Raw genomic sequence first — 6,329 nt, forward strand, 5'->3', positions numbered from 1 at the left:
GAAAGAACCAGAACAAGAGTAAAAAATAAAAGTGAAAAAAGAACACCCAAATCATCCCCCCATCCCACCCCATTTGTCCTTTAGTTTTTATCCCCATTCCTCCACTCATCCATACACTAGATAAAGGGGGTGTGATCCACAAGGTCTTCACAATCACACTGTCACCCCTTGTAATCTACATTATTATATAATTGTCTTCAGGAGTCCAGACTGCTGGGTTGGAGTTTGGTAGTTTCAGGTATTTACTTCTAGCTATTCCAATACATTAAAGTCTAAGAGGTGTTATCTATACAGTGCATAAGAATGTCCACCAGAGTGACCTCTTGACTCCATCTGGAATCTCTCAGCCACTGAAACTATTACGTCTCATTTTGCATCCCCCTTTTGGTCAAGAAGATATTCTCAGTCCCACGATGCCGGGTCCACATTCATCCCTGGGAGTCATACTCTGTGTTGCCAGGGAGATTTACACCCCTGAGAGTCGGGTCCCACGTAGGGGGGAGGGCAGCAAGTTCACCTGTTGAGATGGTTCAGTTAGAGAGAGAGAGGGCCACATCTGAGCAACAAAGAGGTACTCAGGGGGAGACTCTTAGGCACCATTACATACAACTTTAGACTCTCCTTTGTGGTAATGAGATTCATAAGGGCAAGTCCCTTGCTCGAGGGCTCAGCACATCAAACCTCCAGTCCCAATGTTTGTGACAACATCAACACCAGTCCAGGTGAGGCTGTCCAACACATCTGCACCTTCCCCCAGATCCTCAGGGCTGGGGAGGGGGAGGCTGTAAATATGTTTTTTATTATCTGCCCAAATTACTCTAGGATGTGTCACTATTTCACTCCAGCCTATACTGACCTACCATATCTTACTTCCTATTCAAAGTTCCATGCAATTGTGGTGTTTGAACAAATCGACTGTAGAGTTGTACCGTTTAGAAAATTTAGATCCTGTACCAAATAGATATCTATTCCCTTGGTCTCATTTGAAAGTTGAAGTTTTAAAACAATCAGTTTCGACCTTTATCCTTTGGCCTGGCTTGCCCTGGTCTTAACCAGACCTGCTTCATTCATATCACCAATTGAAGTCTGGGCTCTTTTTCAGCTTTTTTTTTTTTTTTTTTTTTGACAGTGGCTGTATGCACTAATACTGACATTCATATCTGCCGAGCTCTAGCTCTGAGTTTCAGGTGTCTCAGAGATATGCATTTTTCCAGAGACCAATCAGGTTATATGCTAGGGGATCAGCATCTCAAAGTTTAGAGATAGGCCTTACAATTCAGGGATAGAGTTAACTGCTGTAAGAGCTTACAATCTAGGGACTATTACAATTATAGTAAGTGTCCAAGTTAGGCTATGTTCTAACATTCAATTCTGAGTTTACACATTGTAGTTAGTCCATATTGGTGAGGCATCATCCCTCTCACCATGTTTTCTCCAACACTTTTACTCCTATATATAGATTTTCCTACAATTTTATAGAGTTATATTCACATACCATACATTTATCCACAGTGTACAATCAGTTGTTCATGGTATCATCATAAAGTTGTACATTTATCACCACAATCAGCACTTGAACATACTGGTTACTACAAGAAAAATTGTTTTTGTTTTTTTTTTAGCAATAAGAAAAAATGATAAAAAGAAAAATAACGTCATACAATACAATATACTACTAAGGACAGCAAATAACACCACTACCAAGAATCCCATATTACTCCCCTATATCCCCCTCTCATATACATTTAGCATTGGCATATTGCCTTTGTTACATTTAATGGAGGTATATTACAACGTTACTGTTGACCATAGACTCCAGTTTGCTTTGATAATGTTTTTTTCCCAAATACCATCCCTTTTTCAAATTTCTACATGGTTGACATTCATTTGCTCTCCCACATGCAAAAACATTTTTATATTTATATATTTAGTAACAGTCATTGGCCACTCCAGTTTTTGCCACGTTATACAGTCCCAGTCTTTATCATCTGTCTTTACCTCTGGTGTCATACATTCTCCTATCCCACCTCTGTCAGCTTTACTCACAGACATCTTTGTTCAGTGTACTTACAATACCGTGCTACCATCACACAGTATTATGCTATCTATTTCTGGATCTATGCAATTAATCCTAAACATTGTGTAGTCCTTCAGCATCAAATGGCTGATCTCTGCCCTCTTTCCATCTCCTGGTCGCCTATGTTGTCAGCGTTTAACTCCCAAAGTTCGTTCATTAATGTCTGTTCATATTAGTGAGACCATACAGAATCTGTCCTTTTGTTTCTGGCTAACTTCACTCAACATAATGTCCTCAAGGTTCATCCACATTGTTACATGATCCATGTCTTTGTTCTGTCTTACAGCTGCATAATATTCCATCATGTGTATATACCACAGTTTGTTTATCCACTCATCCTTTGATGGACATTTGGGCCGTTTCCATCTCTTGGCAATTGTGAATAATGCTGCAATAAACATTGGTTTACAAATGTCTGTTTGTGTCTTAAGTTTCAGTTCCTCTGAGTATATACCCAGCAATGGAATAGCTGGGTCATATGGCAAATCTATATTTAGCTTCCTGAGGAACCTCCATACTGTCTTCCAGAGTGGTTGCACCATTCTACATTCCCACCAACAATGAATAAGTGTGCCTCTTTCTCCACATGCTCTCCAGCACTTGTCATTTTCTGTTTTTTTGGATAATGGCCATTCTGGTAGATGTGAGATGATATCTCATTGTGGTTTTGATTTGCATTTCCTTAATAGCCAGTGAAGTTTAGCATTTTTTCATATGCTTTTGAGCCATTTGTATTTCCTCTTCAGAAAAATGTCTGTTCATGTCTTTTGCCCATTTTGTAATTGGATTGTTTGTCTTTCTGTTATTGAGATGCAGGATTCCTTTATATGTTCGGGATATTAAACCCTTATCTGATATGTGGTTTCCAAATATCATCTCCCATTGTGTAGGTTGCCTTTTTTACTTTTCTGACAAAGTCCTTTGATGTACAAAAGTGTTTAATTTTGAGGAGATCCCATTTGTCTATTTGTTCTTTGGTTGCTCGTGCCTTGGGTGTGAGGTCTAAGAAACCACCTCCTTTCACAAGATCTTTAAGATATTGCCCTACATTTTCTTCTAAGAGTTTTATGGTCTTGGTGCTAATGTTTAAGTCTTTGATCCACTTTGAGTTAATTTCGGTATAAGGTGTGAGATGGGCATCCTCTTTCATTCTTTTGGAAATGGATATCCAGTTCTCCAAACACCATTTATTGAACAGGCTGCTCTTTCCCAGTTGCTTCAGCTTCACTGCCTTATCAAAGATCAGTTGTCCGTAGATGTAAGGGTCTACTTCTGAACACTCAATTCGATTCCATTGATCAGTATCTCTGTCCTTATGCCAGTACCATGCTGTTTTGAGCACTGTAGCTTTGTAATATGCTTCAAAGTCAGGTAGTGTGAGACCTCCCACTTCACTCCTCTTTCTCAAGACATTTTTGGCTATTCTTCCACCTGACTTTAACATGTAATCTAATTTGAAATGTAATTAATGAGGGTATGTCTGTATATCTAAAATTTGAAAAGAGGAATATGCATATTCTTCAATTATTTACCAATTATGTGTCAAATGCTTTCATTGTGCCAGAACTTGTTCTAACACTGAAGATACAGTAAATCAATGAAACAGGTATAGAACCTGAGATTATTATCTATCAGGAGATATGAACAAGAAGAGGTTGGTGATGAAGTATACATCCTTGTTATGTGCACTTCTAAAAATGATTTATATAGTGAGCCTGACATTGAGATGTACCAAAGTTCAAAAGATACACAACATAGGAAAAATCTATGTAAAATTTTTGACTCACATATAATCTGTATTTTTAATTCTTACCATTATAAAAGTAATACCTGCTCACTTAAAACTTAAAAACTTAAATAGTATAAAAGCTTAAAAAATAGAAAATCAAAGTCCTACCACTATCAATTCCACTCCCCAGCAATATGTACTGTTTGGAACATTCCTACTTTAATTATCAGAAGGCTGCACCGGCATGTAACTGCACAACTCTCCTATAATAGAGAAGCTGCCTGGGAATAGTCCGAGGGGAGGAGGGTTAGTTCATTCCTACGGAAGATGGTGCACTGTGAGCTCTTCACAGCCAAGACTCCCTTGCTCACTGTGTGACCTTAGCAAATTAACTCCTCTTGTGCCTCAGCTTCCTGATCTGGAAAAGATAGTAATATCTACTGGTGAAGTTATTGTGACAATTAAATAAATAATGTATGTAAAATAACAGGAAAGTGCTGGCTGGATATTCAAAATATACTTTTCATTGAGCTAAATAATGAGTTGATTATTCTAAAGATAGGATATCAATATGACATTTCTTTTTAACAATAACAATGATAAACTGTTTTGAAAAAAATATATAGGTAATGCACATTTATTGTAGAAAATTTAGAAAATGAAGATAAGCTCACTCTCCCTCTCCCAAACACACAAATAAGATCGCCCGTAAGACATAGTCATTGTTAACATTTTGGAGCGTGAATGTGTCCCTTCTCATCTTACTCATGTATACATCTGTAGAAGCATGTTATAGAAGAAGGAGTTTTCATATTCACAAGAATGAAATTATGTAGTATGTTGTGTTTTCGGTTTTAATTAAGAATAAAACTAACTTTGTGTTTTCTGTTTTCATTCTCCTTGGCTAAAACTAGATCATGTAATTTTTCTGAATTTATAGTTTTTATGTTTTCTATGTATTTAATTGTAATGCAATTCAGTTATCATTGTTTTAAAGTTACTGGTTTTCATATTGTATGATAGAAACAGGAAGGAATAGGGGTTAGGGTTAGGTTCAAGCTGTGTGACCTCAGGCAAGTCACTTAACTTCTCTCAGCAATGGGATCAGATGAGGTAAAAGTACCTGAAATCATATTGTAAACTTTAAAGCTCTATGAAAACAATATCGATATCCTTATGTTTAGTTTTATGTCTTTGTTCTGATGTTAGTGATAAGAAATTTTAATTAGTAGAAGTATAATTCATTATTAATAACTGGTGACATGAGTATATTTATGACATAATCAGGCTTCTGTGGAAGGCTGTATATACTGGTACAGCCTACCAGCTCCATTAATGGAGTTGACACATTCAAATAACATTCCCATCTCAACTGTTTCAGTTGACTGAAGTTGCAACTTCATATGCCATTGGAAAAAGAGGAGAGGAAGGAAAGAGAAAGCGGCTGGGGAATGGGGGCATTTTCCAGTTTATCAGGATAGAGATTTGAAACCTTACTTTCTTCTCTATAAGAGAGGAAAAAAGGCCCTAGATAAAAGGAGCTTATCACTCACCCCACCTCTTCGTATGTATTTAAAGATTTCATACTGTTTGCCCTGTAAAGTAATTTTGTTTAATGGATAACCCTAATACTTAAATGCCCTGGAGGAACTGAAGTTATGGCAAGATGTTAGACCCATAATAGGCATTTACCGAGACAGTTTGAATTATGAGTGGCAGACAAAGTTGCTCTTTTTACACAAAACACTCCTTTGCACTACAAATTAAAATAATGATATCTGTAATCATCAGTTATGGGGGAATTTTGGGAGGATTTAGCAGTCAACCAAAGCTGGCTGATTTAAGAAGAGGAATTTATTAACATATATTGTATCACAAAATACCTGGGAGGGCTAGAGAACTGAGTTTGTAGCCATGCAGGAGGAACGCTGCCTAAAATCGCACCTAAAAACAGATCCGGTGTAAACAGCTTCCCTGCTCCTGCCACCTCTTCTTGTCAAAGGCACTGGCAACACTACCATCCCTGATACTGGAAGCCGCCATGACTCTTGCCCACTGTTACCCAAGGACACCCTCTCGTCTTGCTGGCCCCACCACCAGAGCTGTCCTGCTTCTTGTAACATTGGCTCTTGATTCAGAGTTAGAAGGGGACGGATGGAACCTGGGTCATTTGCCCATGCTCTGGTTGCAAGGGAGGTTGCATCAATAAATGGATTGGGTCCCACAAAATTTCATCAGCTGGGAAATTCTCCAAAAGAAAGATAGAGATTTGTATGCTGACAACCAAAAAAAAACTGGCAAATATCCCCTACAGAATAACAGTTGTCCTAATTGTGTTGTAGTCAGAGATTTGTCTTAATCCTTTATGACCAGGTCAGCTATACAAAAAACAGCAATTGCTAAAGGTGCTTAACCTTAAAGCTTCCAGAGCTGAGAAGAGGAGGAAGGGGCCCACTAATGTCATAGACACAGGAGATGAGTTCCAGGCCTCCAGGTTTGAGATTTAGAAAACACCATAGAAAT

This window comes from Choloepus didactylus, chromosome 13 (genome assembly GCF_015220235.1).
Source record: "Choloepus didactylus isolate mChoDid1 chromosome 13, mChoDid1.pri, whole genome shotgun sequence".
Classification (NCBI taxonomy): Eukaryota; Metazoa; Chordata; class Mammalia; order Pilosa; family Megalonychidae; genus Choloepus; species Choloepus didactylus.